At 41.5% G+C, this 19,820-nt stretch overlaps 1 protein-coding gene across 2 annotated transcripts in view; it reads left to right on the top strand.

The window, feature by feature from the left end:
- LOC125226781 (stathmin-4) overlaps positions 1-19,820 on the top strand; it is a 64,284-nt gene that overhangs the window by 16,820 nt on the left and 27,644 nt on the right. The window contains exon 1 of one of the 2 annotated variants that reach the window (XM_048130869.1): positions 18,075-18,086. The exons of the other annotated variant lie outside the window; for it this stretch is intronic. The gene's annotated coding sequence lies outside the window, so the exon portion shown is untranslated. Of the gene's footprint in view, positions 1-18,074; positions 18,087-19,820 lie in introns of those variants that run through there. 2 annotated transcript variants of the gene reach the window in all.

Below are 19,820 nucleotides of genomic sequence, written 5' to 3' on the forward strand. Positions count from 1 at the left end.
CCGGGCGAATGCCAGAACCACTCGGCTATCGGTCCACGAAAGCAAGGGTCGAAATTTCTAAGTATATGACATTTCCGAAGGCTCGTGGCGCCCTCTGGCCATCCCTGAGGTAGAACAGTATGGTTTACGCTGGTTCGATTCCAGCTCGGAGCACTGGAGGCTTTGGTCACTTTTTCTTTGTATATGACATTTATTTAATGTTTAGAACATAATAGTAGTGTTACTACTTAAAATAACAAGTTAAAATATTTTCTATGAAAGTAATTTAATTTGTTTTTAGAATGTGTGATGTGTTGAATCATCAAATACTTATATTGTGAAAATCTTCATTTAGCTTCATGTAAGCTGTATTTAAACTAATCAATAATCATTTTGGTAAAGTAGCTACCTTTTACTAGAAAACCACCGCTCATCTTTATGAACATGACAAACGCCGGAGATAAATTTGTAGACTAAGATACCATCAAAAAGTAATATAAAAGCCTACTTTACTGGACTATTTAGCTCCAATTAACAACTTGTTTATTCATCTGTTGATAGTTTCATGTCTAAATCTCAGCTTCGCGGAAAAGAATAAACAGATCCGACTTATGACCGTTACATATGACTCACGAGTCAACAACAGACAGGCGGACTGGATACAACCCGTTGACCAATGATTGATGAGATAGCCAGTTCGTCCGGAGGTCATAGGAAATGAGAATCCCGGATAATGCCTTTCCTTAAATGGGAAAATAAGTGCGTGTAGAAACTGAATGGGATAATTCTGTGGATCAATTGTTCATACTATGGGCAAGAAGGTGATTTTGAAGGGACGGGTAAATGTCTTAACAATATGCACGCGAAAGTCATTTTGTCACTTTACACGCTTAAACAGCTGGAACTATTTAAACGAGACTTGGTTACTAACTTAAGTATTACAGATAGACGGAGCGTAAGCCCGACAGGAATTGAAGGACATAAGATAGTTTTTGACTTTGAATTTATCATTCTAAGCAGAGCCGCGGACATGAGGTACTTTTCAATGTCATATCTTATCCGCTGCGATTTAAGGCTGTGATCTTGGGATTCCCGGGGCTATCTCTTATTTCGGGATCGGAATATAGCTCTTGTATATGCGTCCCTGAAGACAAGCAACGTAGGTATTTCGGTATTTCTAACCCCTTGTGCGATATAAATACGAATACCTACAGCGGATCAGCTTCTTTACGTACCAGCTGTATTTAAAAAATAGATTGTGCCTTGTGCTATTGGACTTCGCGCGTCTTATAAAGTTGACTTATAGTATTTAGGACTGAAGTATCTAGGTACTGTACTTTATTAATATTAGTGTTTTAATATTGAATAACCATAAAAAGTATTGTAATCAATTATGTATTACTCTACACTTGAATAACCTTATCATGAAGCTGTAACATGTTTAAAATTATACAAGTACAACAGCTACTACACAACATATCGACGTAGTGAGTGGCACTGGCAGCTTTCAGGCCGTATTGCACTCCGCGGGTGACTAATGCAATGCAGCCCGTATCGATTCAAGCTGTTTCAGCTGTCTGAAACAATAGCTCGTGCTGTGCTGTCATTAAAACTGTGTTGTAGAGCTGTGCAGCTGATTCTAGTGGGCGAGAAATAATAATTCCATGTGTGGCCGGGTGAACAACCATTTATTTTATGTACTCACATCAACGTATGAATCAAGAAGGAATTCAAGAAGACATTTTTTATATTGTTACCAAACGTTTCCATAGCAACCGCTACATAGACAAAAATAAGGTTTAATTTCTGTTGGATCCTCCAACATGCTGGGGCGGGGCCGAAACCTTCGCCTTAAATAACTATAAGTATTTCCAAAACATGCTACTTAAAAATGCATAGACTGTAAACCCAGCATCATGGCATAATCCATCTCAAGTTTACAATCAAAACTAAATAATAAAGAGTAGTCTTAAAATGATTTTGTTAATTACAAACTAGAGAAGCTATTAATAGCGTTAAAGATCATTCATAAAAGAATAACAGCAAAATCCTTATAAGCTGAGAAACAAGAAAAAACAATGAATTAACACTCATAACTTCTGAGTAGTTTTGTAACAAGATAAGGTACCTACAATTCGAGGGTTTGTAATGAAATAAATAATAACCTTTTTAAGGTTTAAACTTAACCTGCACAATTACAATATAATGCATAAGAATATACACAACAAAATTAATCTATAGGTAACACAGCGAAACCACTTAATGATCGTTTGTACACCTTTTTATTCGGTGCCAAAAGGTCTACCACGCGCACCTTATCATCATCACCAGGATACACTTTAACAATTCTGGCCATAGGCCACGTCATGGGAGGAGCGTTAGGCTCCCTCATGATTACTAAGGAACCAACCCTGACATTTGGTTGGCTATCACGCCATTTAGGACGACATTGTAATGCATTTAAATAGTACTTATGCCATATCTTCCAAAAGTGACCTTTGACATTTTCTAAATTAGTCTTGAGACTGTCAATTTCGTGTTTAAAATAAATGCCTTGTTCATATTTTATAATCTGAAATAATGCCATTTGAAGCTCCTTACCAGAGAGATATTTCAGATTTTTCTGGTCTTTAATTTTTAAATTAGAGCAAAACCTCATTATATAAGCCATTACCCTTACCATTTTGTTCAGATCAGAAAACTTCTCAAAAAAATCATAAGGATCTGAACACTTTTGAGTAACTAGCGTCACCTTAGCACTGGAGGGCTGCTTTTTCAATTCAGGTAGGTCATCGATCGCAGGAGGGCTAGTTTTATCATCAAAATTATATTTACCGTCCTGTAGAAAGCTTGGTCCATGCAGCCACATAGGTATGCGACGCAGCTCATCTGGATCTGTACCTCTGCTCAGGCAGTCGCTAGGATTTTCTTCACTGGAGACGTACAGCCAGCGCCATCTATCTGTAAGATCTCGAATCAACCTCACCCGATTTGCAACAAAAGCTTGGAGCCTTAAAGGCTCTGTTTTTGCCCATGCTAACGCGATTTGCGAGTCAGAAAACAGATATACATCTTGTATATTTAATTGCGCCTTTAGCGTATCATAAACTCGAGTAATTAATTTCGATAACAGCAACATAGCACACAATTCTAAGCGGGCTATGCTTAGAGTACCCTTATTGCGGGGGTTGATGCGAGACTTAGCACAAAGTAACGATAGCGTAGCATTACCTTGTTCGTCGACCACCCGAAGATACACACAGCAACCATAACCCGTAGTGCTACATGCGTCAGCAAACCCAATTAATTGCAATTGAGCCTTGGAGGGGATGTTCAGGTTCCTTTTAATAATGAAGGGCTCCATTTGAGATAACTTAAAAGCAAATGAACGCCACTCCTGAAGCAGCAAAGCTGAAGGAACCTGGTTCCAACCTATATTCTCAGCATATATTTTTTGCATGAAAGCCTTAGCCTTCATGATAATTGGCGCTATAAAACCTAGCGGATCATAAAACTTTGAAATATAACTTAATATGTCTCTTTTGGTAGGCTTTTCCTTATTAAAGGCCTCAGGGCAGGAAAAAACAAAGCAATCCTTTTGCATATTCAACTTTAAACCTAAAGTTTTTAAATATAAATTATCCTTTTGGAAGTCTAAGTCATCAAACTGCCTTTTATCATTAGGAATGCCCTCTAATACTCGCTGATCATTGGACGCCCACTTGTGTGTATAGAAGCTACCCTTACTTAGCAACTCACATAATTGCAATTTTGCTTGAATTATAACATTCAAATCAGAGTTTGAAAAGCACATATCATCTACATAGGTGCAATTTCTTAGTATGTAAGCTCCAAGTGGGTACTCACTTCCATACCTATCTGCAAGCTCAAGTAAGCATCGAGTGCTTAAATATGTACTACTTTTTTGCCCGTAAGTAACAGTATCTAATTGTATACATTTGAGAGGCTCGGTAGGATTGCTCCTCCACAATATATTTTGCAATTTGGCATGCATCGGATTAATATCAACACATCTAAACATGCGCCGTATGTCTGTGGAGAAAGTATAGTCGCCTAGCCGGAACAAAAGCATTATGTCAAACAACTCCTTTTGTACCGGACCTCCATTTAGCAAAATATCATTTAGAGATACCTTTTTGTTGGATTGCAAAGAACAGTCAAAAACCACACGAGTACGCGTAGTTTTGCTTGAGTCATTAATTACACAATGGTGGGATGCAAAATATAGAGGATCATTCTCAAAATCCAATTGATTGAAATCAATATAGTGCCCATGCTTCAAGTCAACATATTCATCGATGAACTTTTCATAATCGGATAGCAAGTTTATATTTTTGTGCAATCTTTTTTCGAGGCTAATGAACCTGTAATAAGCCATATCAAATGAGCTTCCAAGCACATCATTGACTTCACTCAAAGGGATTTTTAATGGCAAATCAACCTGAAACTTATTGTCCTTCAAAACAGTTGTGTCTTGAAATAAGCGTTCACACTGTTCATGCTCAGACATGCCTTCACAGAAGGGTTCAGGAACACTTTCTGCTTTCCAAAAGTTTTGTAGACTCTCGTTAAGACTTGAGTCACATTGAGTACATAAAAGTGCTACCTTACTTTTGTCACTGGTTTGCTGTCGTGATAAAGCACCACCGATGATGTAGCCAAGCTTAGTATTTACAATTGTAGGATGAGGACTCGCTGGGTCTTCATCTGACTCCTGCTGCTGCCCAGGGACCGGCTCCAGAAGCAGGACCTGGAAAAATATGTCCCCGCCTAATAGTAAATTGATCTCAGACGGCTGATGAAAATCAATATCAGACAAAATGATCCCATCAGGTATATTGATAGCGTCTAGATTAAGCTTGTCTTGTGGAAGCTTACATGTAATTTTATCCATGACATTACAGTTTGCTGTGACTCGGTAAGGTCTGGTCAATGAGTACACATCTAAAGGTATAGAATACTGTGTGTCAGTAGTCAACTCTTTGACACCAATTATATTGGTGTTTTCCTTGCTTGGGGTCAATCCTAAAATCTTTATTAATTTAGTGGTCACCAAAGAACCTTGTGAACAACAATCTAAGAGAGCTTTCACATGAACCTCACTACCTGTCCGCGAATATAGCTTAACTTTGACTGTAGGTAACAACACTCCATTTTGCCCCAAGTTTGAAATCAAAGAAACTTGGGGTTGGTTAGCCGAGCCCGGATGCAGTAAGCTATTATGAGCTTCCTTACAAGTACTACACCGGAAATGAAAGCGGCATTTACCTTTGTGTTTGTTAAGACAAACAGAGCACAGACTGTTGTTCTTGCTGAAAGCTATTCTTTCAGTGCTAGTTAGCATTTTAAATTTACTACAATCAAATAATCTGTGATTGGACTTACAATAGTTGCAGACAGTCGAGGCGGTCGCTGTCACATTTACCACAGCCTTGTGTTGAGACTTCCCCGACGTGGACGGCTCAGCATTCTCCAGTGCCAAGGCTCGCTTCTCCAGGTACAAGAGGAACTCGGTGATAGTTGGGTCCTTGGTGTCATCTCGCTCCAACTGGTACGCCCGCGACGTGTACGAATCTAGTTTACGGTACAAAATCGCTAATATAATGGGGTCCCAGTTTTCAGTATTAATATTCAAGTTTTTTAAAGCAGATAAAGACTGTTTTATCTGGGTGTTTAATAACGATAGAGTGGACTGTAGGAAAATTCGAGAAATTGGGGGGCGACAGGGAGTCAAGATTTAGGGAGTCAGTTGGGCAAGAAAGTTGCGGTATATTATGAAAATGGTGTTACTAAATGGATGAACTAAGTGTGGAATAGTGTAACACGAAGATTACCTTTCGACGCGCCGATGATGGGACTGAATCGCTGGTCACCGTTGAAGACCTCGGGCTGGATTCTGGCTGTCCTTTGTCGCTCGCTAGAAAGTAGGCTAAGAACCGTTACCTCTAGTCGTTCAACTTAGCCCTCGATTCTGCCGCTCGACGGTCTCCGGGCCTCTCCTGATACACTACACTGATTCTAGCTAGTTTAAATGTTTGGCAGTAGCACTTTTACTGAACGGCGCGAAAGTTAGTAACGAAAGCGATAGCGAGAGATGTGCACTGGTAGTCGTTCGGTGACAGACTGACTGTCAGTTTTCAACTGACAGCGATTCAAGAAATGTTAGTGTTGCCACGATAAATGCAAAATAATCCTATAAAATGAAAATGCAAGGTCAAAGCTGAACATTCCGCCCACCAAAATGCATTGTATTTTTACCAAGCCGAAATAAACGACAAAAAACTTAAAACTAAACGAAAATGGACGACACAAGTTTAGTGACCTATAAAGGTCACAGCGGTATTGGGCACAACTTGACCACAGGCCGCTTGTACAGTCCTGTGGCAGTGCGCACAGTGACCACACGACAGATCCCGTCAGATCCGGGGTGTGTGTCAATGATGCGGCCCAAGGGCCACTTCATTGGACTCGTTTGCTCGTTTACAACGAGCACGAGCGTGCCGACTTGGACGTTAGGATGTTTGTCGTGCCACTTCATCCTCTGCTGGAGAGTATGCATATACTCCTTCGACCACTTGCTCCAGAAGTCCTGGTGCATCTTCTGTAGCAACTTCCAGCGTTGGAGAGGGCCGACACGAACGTCTGACAGGTCTTCCTCGGGCACTATCGACAAGGGTTCCGTGGTGAGGAAGTGACCTGGAGTCAGAGCTGATAGGTCGTTTGGATCAGAGCTGAGAGGAGTGAGTGGCCTTGAGTTGAGCAGAGCTTCAACTTGGCTCAAGACCGTCGAGAATTCCTCATAGGTCAGCCGCTGATTGCCGATGACACGCGACAAGTGTGTTTTCACCGCCTTGATCCCAGCTTCAGCAAGGCCTGAGAAGTGTGGGCTACCCGGCGGGTTGAATTCAAACCTGATGCCATCGTGTGTAGCAGCGTCCTTCACTAGCCGTTGGAGGATGTTGCTTGCACCGACGAAGTTTTTCCCTTGGTCGGACACTAGACGACAGCATCGACCACGACGCGACACAAACCGCCGAAGTGCGGCCAAGAATGCGTCTGATGACAATTCCGTGGCGAGCTCGATGTGGACCGCCTTTGTCGCAGTGCAGACAAAGACGCAGACGTAGCCCTTATAAGTCTTATTATTGCGACCGCGTCCACGGCCGAGGGCGATGTCAAAAGGCCCTCCAAAGTCGACCGCTGCGCTAGAGAAAGCCTTAAGCTGGTTTATTCGATAGGAAGGCAGATCCCCCATGAACGGCGCTGGGGCACCCAGTGGGCGCACCCGAAAGCACCTCAAACACTTCGATACGACCGCATAAATAGCTCGTTTTGGACTCATAATCCAAAAGTGTTGCGCTAGCAGATTGTGGAGGGTTTGAACCCCTGGGTGCATGAACCGCTTGTGATATTCGTCTATAAGAAGAAAGGTCAAACGATGGTCGCGAGGTAGAAGCAATGGATGCTTCACGTCGAAATCGAGAGAAGCTCGGGACAAGCGGCCGCCCACCCTAAGGAGACCCGCGTCATCCATGAATGGGGCCAATTTTCTAAAAGCTTTAGGAAGAGAGTTCGATAGGTTATTCGAAATTTTCTCCGCTTCCTCCGCGAAGCTATGCTGTTGCACGCAACGCACGAGAACCAAGAGTCCTTGCTGGATCTCGGGAGGTGTTAGAGGCCCGCTCAACAATTTGCTGGGCACCTTTTGGTTCTTCGCATTATTTGCGAAGCGGCGACAATACGCTATGATACGTTGAAGCGTCCGTAGCGACGAGAACCGCTCCATCAAGGACTCAAGTAGTGAGCTGTCGTTAGACACTACAAGAACCGTAATCCTCTCCTCGTCATGGAGAATATCCCTCTCTGGCTCTAGCGCCGACTTAGGCCAGCTTTCAGCAGGACGGCTGAGCCAAACTGGCCCGTTCCACCAACAGGTTTGGTTGACCAAATCTTGGGGAAGTAAACCCCGCGATCCGCAGTCCGCTGGGTTGTCGGTAGTTCTGACGTGATGCCATGATTCGGGAGGGATGATGTCCTGTATATGACTGACCCGGTTGGCCACAAACGTCTTCCATCTGGATGGACAAGACTTGATCCATGTCAACGTCACGCTTGAATCCGACCAAGCGAACACCTGGCCGACTGAGTGGAAAGGCTTCAAAGCTTCCACGACCGAAGCCATCAAGTCTGACAGTAGTACCGCTGCAAGCAATTCAAGTCGCGGCACTGTTAACTTACGCAGGGGCGCAACCTTAGATTTTGCGCAAACCAGCTGGACGTTGACCTTACCGGTCGCATCCACTGTGCGACAGTAGACGACGGCACAGAAGCCACGTTCTGAGGCGTCACAAAATCCATGGAGGTGTAGTATGTCGAATTCTCCAATTAAACGGCGAGGCACAGATACAGCGCTTAATGACGATAGCTGTGTCTTGAACTCGTGCCATTCTACCCTGATGCTTTCCGGGACATCTCCGTCCCAAGACACGCCAGAAACCCAAAGTAGCTGCATCAGATACTTGGCTAGGAACGTTACGGGCGAAAGAAAACCCAGTGGATCGAAGATCCTAGCTATCTCTGACAGAATGGTGCGCTTGGTACATCGGCCGTCCGGAGTTGATGCAACACGGAAGCGAAAAGAATCCGATTGAGGTTGCCAAAGCAAGCCCAATATTTTGAGAGAAATGTCACTAATTTCTTCGAAGTTTTTGAAGTCCTCCGAGTACAAGTCGGTAGACGGGAGATTCTCCAGGAACTCACTACTATTGGAGGTCCACTTCCTCAGGTGGAAACCTCCCGACGACAAAATGTTCGTAAGTTCAGTCTGGAGTGAACGCGCCCGTTCGACAGAGTCCGCGCCAGTGACGACGTCGTCGACGTAGATGTCGCGAGCGAGAACGGCTGAGCCTCCTGGGTATTCGGATGCAGCATCACTGGCAAGCTGAGCCATTGTGCGGAGAGCTTGGAATGGTGCGGCAGAGACCCCGTAGGTTACCGTTTTCAGGCGGTAGTCGCGGACAGGACCGACAGCAGAGGGTCGCCATAAGATGCGTTGAAACTCAGCATCTTCTTCAGGAACCAGAATCTGTCTATACATCTGCTTCACGTCGCCTGTGAAGACCACGGCGTGCCAGCGAAAACGTATAAGCAGGTCGAAGATGTTGGTCTGAAGCTTGGGCCCAGCGAGGAGACTATTATTTAAGGACAACCCGTTGGCGTCCTTGGCACTTGCGTCAAAAACCACGCGAAGAGGCGTTGTGACAGAATCGCGCAGAATTCCATGGTGAGGAATGTAGTAGAAATGGCCTTCACTGGTAGAAGGAGGTTCCACTGACTCCAGATGGCCGCGAGACTCATAGTCATCCATGAATTCCACATAAGCCCTTCTGAATTCGGGGTTAGAGCTCAATTTGCGTTCTAGCGACACGAAGCGTTTAAGAGCTATTTCGCGAGAGTTGAGGAAGGTAGGTTTGTTCGCAGGGTCGACAAACGGTAAAGGGACTACATACCTACCTTCTTCATTCCGATAATATTTTGTACGAAAGTAGTCTTCGCAGCGTTGGTCCTCCTCAGAGACGAAAGGTTTAGATGGAGGACTGACGCTTTCCAACTCCCAGAATTTCTTAATAGAGTCATCAAGCGACAGAATCTGCGAAGGACTCGACACGAAAAAACAATGTTTATTATTGTTACGATAGGATACCAGAGCACTGGTGGTGAGTTGAGTCCCATCACACTCACCCATAACGACCCATCCGTAGATAGTTTTCAACAAGGTAGGCTGTCCAGGCCCCCCATGCCGTATACCAGGTAACAACGATGATACAAAGACCTGGGCGTTAAGCAACAGGTCCACCGGGGCGGGCTTGGCGAAGTCAGGATCAGCCAGCGACAAATTCCTGATGTGCAACCACCCCGACGAATCGACAGGCTGTGGAGGTTGATCAGCACATACAGGCGACAACACGAGAGAGTCGAGTTTAATACTCGAAGAAGAGGGATTGTTCCCTAGTGGTTTTATTTCACATGTTAGTGATCCGAAAGTTTGACAAGGCAGGTTGCCGATACCAAATACCGTATGTTGGCCAGTTGTTGCGAAGCCCAGCCTTTCTGCGCATGCTCTTGACATGAAATTGCATGCACTAGCCCCATACAGCAGTACACGCACCGGTCGAAAGATACCAGAACTGTCCCGAATTAACACTTTGGCAGTTGCAAAGAAAATGGTATTGTCTCCTGCCGTTGCAGTTAAGACAGTATTATTACTGTTGCTATTACTGCTAGTACTAGGTGGAGCATCGACAGCCTTTGCTGGCGCTTCAATCTTTTTTGTGAAGTGCAACAGTTCATGATGTGAACGGTTGCACACCCTACAGCGACTAGCCTGACACGTTTTCACCCTATGTGAATCGGAAAAGCATAAGATGCACAGGCCCTTCTCCTTTATGAAGCTAAACCGAGCCTCGTCACTCAAGTTAAGGAACTTGCCACATTTATCGAGGCTATGCTGCCCCGTACAACAAATGCATTTTAATGTTGATGGAGTAGCGACAACAAGCGCAACTTTCCCCTTAGCTTGCGGTTTAACATTCGGGACCTGAAGCCTACCACTAAGGTTCGAGTTCTCCAGAGCCCTACTCCGCTTTTCAATAAAACCCTTTAACTCTTCGAACTTCGGGATGTCATTGTTAGACGCAAGCTGCAACTCAAATGTCTCACGCGTGGCGACATCTAACTTTGACCACAGCAGGTAGTATAGCATAAAGTTTTTGTCTGGGAGGTTAAATTTCGATAGAATACTCAAGTTCTCATTAAAGTTTATGACGACTCTTTCCAAATCCGTTTTATTCCTAACCGGCTCGCAGTGCAACAACTTTTCATAATACATGGCAGTTATTTGCCTCTTCCGGTCATAATAGTTGGACAGTGTCTCATAAGCGCACCCATAGTTATCCCCTGACAGAGGGAAACTCTTAATCAGATTATATGCAGAACCCTGGACACTTGATAATAAATAGTGTAACTTTTCCACACTGCTTATTGTGTTCCGAGTGTGGATAAGCGAGTCGAACAACTCTTTGAAAGAGATCCAATTTTCTAATTTCCCATCAAACGGTTTTATAGTTATCTTTGGAAGCTTAGCTAAATTTGTTTCAAGCGCCAATGGTTTCACTTCCGACGTGTCACCTACCCTAGCCAACTGCCTTAACCTACACTTAACTAATTTCAACTTACTTTCGAACTCTTTAGTGACCTCGTACTCTTCTTCCCGTTTGGCGGGTAACAACGCCCGCAAAATCCGTAACTGCGCGTTGTGGAAGTCTCTTTCCAGATCTTTAATGTCGGACTCGTCATAACCTTCCAATCCCGACGCCTCAATATTCTCAAGACGGAAAATTGCATATCCCCGCGCTACACGGAACATGTCCACTGTCGCGGGCTCGATATCAGTATCCTCGCGGTCACTCATATTAATTAAAAGTATTAAAACTGCAGTAAATAACACAAACACGGCAGAAATAAACCAGAGCAATTATTATAACCTTTCGACAAAACACCGCGAAGCAACTGACACTGACAGTTGATTGACGTTGACAACTGCGACAATGTTGCCAGTATTAATTATGGTGAACGAATGGTTCAGTAAAGGCGCTACTACACGACTTACAACTTTCTTGCTCACCCTCGACTTTTTTATGACTTTTATAAGTCTACCCTAAACAAAAATAACAAATGATATGACCAAGCTAATTTGAATAAGCAACAAACGAGAAACGACAAAACCAACGGTCACTATTCAAATTATTCGGTTCGAAGACCAAAATGTTTAATAACGATAGAGTGGACTGTAGGAAAATTCGAGAAATTGGGGGGCGACAGGGAGTCAAGATTTAGGGAGTCAGTTGGGCAAGAAAGTTGCGGTATATTATGAAAATGGTGTTACTAAATGGATGAACTAAGTGTGGAATAGTGTAACACGAAGATTACCTTTCGACGCGCCGATGATGGGACTGAATCGCTGGTCACCGTTGAAGACCTCGGGCTGGATTCTGGCTGTCCTTTGTCGCTCGCTAGAAAGTAGGCTAAGAACCGTTACCTCTAGTCGTTCAACTTAGCCCTCGATTCTGCCGCTCGACGGTCTCCGGGCCTCTCCTGATACACTACACTGATTCTAGCTAGTTTAAATGTTTGGCAGTAGCACTTTTACTGAACGGCGCGAAAGTTAGTAACGAAAGCGATAGCGAGAGATGTGCACTGGTAGTCGTTCGGTGACAGACTGACTGTCAGTTTTCAACTGACAGCGATTCAAGAAATGTTAGTGTTGCCACGATAAATGCAAAATAATCCTATAAAATGAAAATGCAAGGTCAAAGCTGAACACTGGGAAACAAATTGTCTCAAATTTACAGGATTTGATTTGACCAAGGCATTTATGTCAAGCAAGGAATTGATGTGCTCATTGATAATTTTGAAAGAGTGATTGTACCTTTCCTCTAAAAGTTTAAGAGCTTCGTCATAACTAGCCTCAACCAGAGGAAGGTTCTTAATCAAGTCAAAAGGTTCGTTTGTCAAAAATGAGCGCAAATAATACAACTTTTGAACCTTATCAAGTGACTTATCGTTGTGTATTATGGCTCTAAATAAGCTTATAAAAGCAGTGTATTCACTGTACTTACCCGTAAACACATCTATCTTTATAGTAGGCAACTTAGCCTTAAAGTTATTTTGACATGATGCGGCGGCAGGAGATTCAGACGAGGGCGAGGATATACGATTAATTGCCTCGTTGAGGACTGTCAGTATATGATAATATTTATCCTCAAAGTCTTCGACATCCTCCGCATCCTCTTCGTCCAAAGACAGAATTTCTTTGTTACATTTGTCATATTCTTTGAAGAGCTCCGTCACCCTCGCTCTTTTGGCATCGAGCGCCGATAAAGCACTGCTAGCTACATCACTGTCATTATTACAAAATGTATACAGGCGAGTAATGGAAGCTTTTGTATAGCCTCGCGCTGTACGTAACTTCTTAAGCTCTTGAGTAGCCATTGTAGCAGACTTAGATGTGACTACGGTTTTGAACAGCCACATACAACAACGATTCACATATTAATAATTATACAAAACACAACTTTCATCTGCGCAAAAACTAAATGTAAAATTTTATCAAAGTGGCGTAAAGCGTTTTCTAAAATGAACTTGTAAAATAACGAAGCCAAAGAGAATAAAAGAATGAAGTATTGCGCATAATGAATGAAGTGGAGAATGGAAAGAACGAACGATATCTGCTGTCCTCCAATCACGTTGCGATGACCGGTGCTCTGATTGGTCGACTTCTTGCTTTGCGTCGCGGCGACGCGATTCCCATTCGTCGCATCGCGCTCCATCGTGGGTTCTACGCTTTCAACTCATCGTGGGTCTCGTCGGTCCTACGCTTTCAACTCATCGTGGGTATCGTCGGTCCTACGCTTTCAACTCATCGTGGACCTACATCTCAAGACACTACACGGGCGGCGCTAACTCATTCGTCGTATCGTGCAATTTTATAGTGAATTTTTACAGTTTTTATGCGTTTTATATACTTACTTTATCTTATTTAATTACTCTTGCTAAAAATGTCATACGTCGCGGCTGCGCCCTGAAGTTGCGCCACTTATCTCAGCGCCAAAGTTCACGATGATGGCGGCAATGGCGGCGAATACAAAAGCTCACAAACCGCGGCGTATGACATTTTTAGCAAGAGTAATTAAATAAGATAAAGTAAGTATATAAAACGCATAAAAACTGTAAAAATTCACTATAAAATTGCACGATACGACGAATGAGTTAGCGCCGCCCGTGTAGTGTAGTGTTGAGTTCCTCACTCATGAGGCACCTCATTTGTACCACTCATATTGGTGATTTGTCGCAGCACTTCACACGGAAAAAATGTATTACATCACACCTCAACTCACCTCACCTCATTTTACTCATAACCTCGCGCGCAAGTCTCGCAACACAAACACCTCATGCCACACAAATCATTCACAAACTTCAAATCATTCAAAAACTCATCTGTCACACGAGCGCCTCGCGGTCCTCAAACTCACTCGCGAGATTCGACACTTCAAAATGAAGCGGCTCATCGTCTATGTCACCGAACTACAAACTTTATTGCCGAGACAAAAGGTCCATCGATACATTTGTACCGGAAATCGCTTTGTACCGGAAGACCTCACCGCGACAATGTCACATTACCAACATTATTTCAAAAATCCTTTCAAAGTGAAACAGTTAGTTAGGTTTACCGTAAGAGTGAATGAGACAGACACGAGCTATGCTTCAAATTTGCCTTGACAAAATACGTTACACGTGACTCGAAATAAAACAGTCTTAAGCGCCGCAAGCTTTCATACATATTACGTCGTTGTGATCCAAGCATCTCTTCAAATTGGCGCGCAAATTCGGCAAACGCTCTCATTCGATAGTTTCGATGCTATTACTTGAGCTACCGACTTTACCAGTTTAACGTGACCTATCGGACCAACAGATTTGTATGACTGTTGTCATTTGTAATAAGGGAGCTCTCTTATACTGGTCGTGACATATTTATTTTCGAAGCGTTTTGAATACCAATGACGAGTAACTAAAAATGTGCATTTATGAAGTTCGCTTGACAACAGTACAGGATTAATGACCGAAATATTATTTAAAATTATTTTATGTACTTTTATTTAGATTCGTATGTAGGTATTGTAGGTGTAGTTGTTATATATTTAAATGCCACAGATATGAACTTTGTGCGAACGAAGAGTTAGCGTCTCACAGAATTTGAATTTCGCACCTTTTTATTAGTGACAAATATTTATTTTATTTTTGCAGTTTTTACTTATTTCTATATATCAGTTAAATTTTCGTTGGTTGTTTCGTCTAAGTTAAAAGTTTGAAAATATTTTTAGGTGGATAATATTTAACATCATATCGCATTGCAGCATGTTCAACGGATAAAGAAGAGACATTTCTATTTTGTTTTTACGTTATAGTTATAGCCTTCCTTAAGACAACAATATGGGCTAATATTATCCATAAAAAAAATGTATATCCATTTATTACACGGAGTATATATATGCAGTTAATAACATGTTTATTAATATGTACACATTTTGACAACATTATCAAATAATAAACGTGAGTCGTGAAACGAAACGCATTTCATAGACAGTTGAAGTTGTCAGTTGTGTTACTTGTGTTGTGACAGTTGTTTGTTGTTTCCAAAGTTCAATGGCTATGGCTAATTTATTTGTGTCATACAGTGATATTACTAATAAATACACCAAAATATAATAATGGTGACATTTTATACATGATTTAATATGCTTGTGGCTCTGCCTTAGTGTCTTTTACGTGCAAAAATATAGTCAAAAGTATGAACGGCGTCGAGAATGTTGCTGTTCATTTAATTTACTATATATTGCTGTTAGAATATACACAGCGGTAAGTTGGTTATTTTTACGTAAAAGTGGTATGTAATTAGAAAACAATATGAACTCACGTTTGTTAAAAACATGCAGTTTTTAAGGTTACAGTTTCAATTGAAATATATTATTATTAAACTGTAAATTATAAATGAAACCATTATAAAATGATATCAAGAATATTAGCATACGATAAATAACAATAATCAACAGCTAAAATAGAACAAAAATTTCATAGAACCATCAAATCAATTTGCTTTTTGTGTAGTTTCATATTACAGCAATTGGAATTCTTAAATAATATTTCAGTCTTCTGTTGTTCAAGTTCTCTTCTTAACATTTAGTTGCAAATAAAATTTAATAGGTATAAAGGATGTTATTACATAGTATACATACTAGAATTTGTTGCCCGATTGAGTCTATCAAATCGCCGATAGCAAAATTTTATATACCAGTACCTCACCTCATTTGAAGTAAGACATTGTAACACCTCATTTTTGAAAATGAGGTACTCATACAAACTCATTTTAATTTGATGTCCTACCCATCACTAGTGTAGTGTCTTGAGATGTAGGTCCACGATGAGTTGAAAGCGTAGGACCGACGATACCCACGATGAGTTGAAAGCGTAGGACCGACGAGACCCACGATGAGTTGAAAGCGTAGAACCCACGATGGAGCGCGATGCGACGAATGGGAATCGCGTCGCACGCGAATTATTTTCCTTTTATGGTAAAGAAGTACGCCGCCCGCGAGGATTCAAGCGCAGGGCTGACGAAATAGCGCGATGCAACGAATATGTTTCGCGTTGCACGCGATCTTCTTGTATAAAACAATATATATTCGCTGCCCGCGAGGATTTAAGCGCAGGGCTAGCGATGTAGCGCGATGCGACGAATATTAATTTCGCGTCGCACGCGAACTTCTGATGCACGATGAATGTGATGCGACGAATAGGTATGTTATTTCCTATTTATTCGCGTCGCTTAAATGTTGAACACGTCGATCGCCGACCATTTCAAAAGCAACACGGAATTTTAAGTCTTCGTCCTTTTTCTCTCTCGAAGGACCAATGTTGTAGAGCTGTGCAGCTGATTCTAGTGGGCGAGAAATAATAATTCCATGTGTGGCCGGGTGAACAACCATTTATTTTATGTACTCACATCAACGTATGAATCAAGAAGGAATTCAAGAAGACATTTTTTATATTGTTACCAAACGTTTCCATAGCAACCGCTACATAGACAAAAATAAGGTTTAATTTCTGTTGGATCCTCCAACAAACTGTACTATTGACTTATCGTCACGCGACCACAATCGATTTGGAATTTGTCCTTTATTAGGGCCCATTTACATGGTGCGAGATCTTGCTTTACATTTACACAGTACAGTCAACCAATTAGAATCCTAGGCCACTTTAGAACCCTGTCGTATTGACACCGTGCTTTATTTGCTATAGAAATCAGTGTGACTTTTACTGTGAAAGGGTTCTACAGTGGCTTAGGATGGCTAGTCAGATTGGTGGACTTCTTATGTAACCACTTGCGAACTTGGCGTTCTTTGACATTTATGTTTTAATGTGATATTTTTTTTTTAAATAAGTTATAAACCAATCAAACACATACCACTAATTGTCTTTTAAAAATAATAAAATAAATCGCATTTTGTATTATGAATATTATGATAGAATAAAAGAAGATAACGAACGTACCCTCATCTAAAATAATCTCAATCGCGTAACACATTTAGCTATATTATTAGCACATTTTCCTCTTTCCCAAGAGCATCGTAACCAAAACAGTAGGACAGTTGAGTCGGCCCTGTTTATTGTAATGCTACCATTGCTGTCCCATTATCCCTGATAGCGGGCCCAGAAACAAACCGTGTTTGACCGATATAAACGGCCAGACACTGTTATTAAACTTTTGCGGTAAACAGTCCTTTGCCTGTTGACTTTGCAATAGACACTGCGTTTAAAAATAAAAACCGGTTTCTCAAAACTTTCATAGACTGCCACAGCAGTGATATTTCGCGAAATTGTTTTTTTTTTCTTTCTGGGAATAAATGCACATTCGAGAGACATTGTTTTAGTGACTACTTTTTTTAAATATATTACTGTATACCAAAGAGGATCGAATATTATAGAGAGTTACTGTCAAAGTAAACTGTGTAATCACAGAGCATAGACTGCCATCTCTCGACACAAGCTTAAAACTTAAACCTCCGTTTTGACAATTTGGCCCATATTGTTACCTTGATATGTGTTAAAATGTCAAATATTAACATTAGCGCCATTTAGTCGAGCATTCCCCAAAGGTGTAACGCCATCTAGGTCACCGTACCTTTTTTCTCTATGGCTTTGAGGTACGTTTTTTTTCTTAGACTTTATCCGTCTATACGGAGTTACATATGTCTTTGCTGATGTAAACAAAATGACAGTGGATTCTTAATACATTGCTTACCGAAGGATTTTGATTTAGATATGGAATGTGTTTGTGAAACTGACCTCATGAAACATGTCCGTGACGTGACTATCGGTTTTATTCTTTCTACTCTTGGATACAAGTTGCATTTTCTGTCAAGTTAATATAATACTGTAAATGTCGTTCTAGCATCTGGAAACTGTTTATAGTTTCCTGAACTCAGAGGTTAGATTTAGGCGCAAAGTCGGTCGGCGACCGGGAACAAATTACATCCGCAATATTGTGCGGCGAAACTTTTCCTTCTAGGCCGAGAAACTGTTCTAGTGGTGTTTGTTAGTTGTTATCAACAATGTTTTCAATTAATTTCAAACAAATACATCATTAAAACAAGGCCCATGGCGACATGTATCACTTGCTTTTGGCATGACCTTCAGGACGTCACGGTGACGGCAATTACTTTTTAATCGGTTTACCCACTGGGTAATTTAAAAATGTATGCTAAGTTGACTGATACCAGTGCACCTAAAGCCTTTTGTCAATACACTTTTTTTTCCTCCTTTTATTCAACTCTTAACCTAGTTTCAGAACAGTCTCGTTCGATCCTGATATCATGAGGACACTTTACGATTGACCGCAGACTGATACGGCTTCAAATATCTGATTTCATTTGACCTGCTGCGGTCTTGCAGCCGCGTGTTAATTCAGTATTAGCGGATTGGAATTGGTTTTAAATCCCCCTAGTTTAATTAAGGTTTAAGTCGGTTATAAATAGCTTAAAGATGCTAAAGAGCTCTGGGGAGCAGGGGATGTGCGAAATTTATAAACGTTGGATCGTATTGTTCTCTGCTGAAAAGATTGCGGGATTATATCATCGGTATACGCGGGTTGTGCTAGAGTAATAATTGTAACTGTAACGTCGTGAAAATTTCTAAGATGTAGGTTCAGTGAATGTCACTTTTCTATACCATAGATAATTTCTCAGTGATATCTTTCTCTTCTCCTGCAGCTACAGCGATAGCATTCCTCGTTTCCCCCACTGTGTCTTTGTATTAACAGTATCTTCCTATCTTCACAAGAATGTCAAGCGCATTGCGCTTGTTCGACCCGTGGCGGGTGATTCGTTTTACGGGCTCCGCCGACAGCGGTTGTCCCAACTCTTTTATGACGCCTCGCTAAGACCAAAGAGGATCGAGTATTATAGAGAGTTACTGTCGAAGTAAAATGTGTAATCACAGTGCATAGACTGCCATCTCTTGACCCAGGCTTAAAACTTTTGAACCTCCGTTTTGACAATTTGGCCCAAATTCTTAGCTTGATGTTTTAAAATGTCAAATATTAATATTAGCGCCATTTAGCTGAGCGTATTCCAAAGGTGTAATGCCATGTAGGCCACCGTACCTTTTTCTGTATGGTACTGAGGTACGTTTTTTTCTTAGACTATCTGTCTGTACGGAGTTATATATGTCTTTGCTAAGACTCTTTTACTGCATGCTTTTAAATGAACAGATGTTACGACTTACGGAGATTTAACTTCAGTCTTCAATGTTAACTCGGCTCAAAAAATAAAATGTACTTTTCTTCTAAAAGTTCAGCCCATTTTGATAATGTATGTAGGTACCCCTTTCTAAAGGTAAAAATCGTATAGTATTAAATTGGGAATCTGTACGGTGGCACATTAGATTCAGTTAAAGTCAGTAGTAATTCAATTACGTACAGTGTTAACTCGCACATATAATTTCTTATTTATGACATATTTTGTTTATTAACATCTAGAAACGTTTATCAGATGTCGCTCAGTTTTCGAAATTACATTTTGACGTTAACAGTTACTTACGCTTACAAATGTGACAAATCTTATTAGGATCGAGTCGCCCTTTGAGATTGAATCCAATAGCACAAAACAAACAACCGCAATAAAGCCGCCGACAATACAAAGCGAGCG

Source organism: Leguminivora glycinivorella, chromosome 6 (genome assembly GCF_023078275.1).
Source record: "Leguminivora glycinivorella isolate SPB_JAAS2020 chromosome 6, LegGlyc_1.1, whole genome shotgun sequence".
NCBI classification, from domain to species: domain Eukaryota; kingdom Metazoa; phylum Arthropoda; class Insecta; order Lepidoptera; family Tortricidae; genus Leguminivora; species Leguminivora glycinivorella.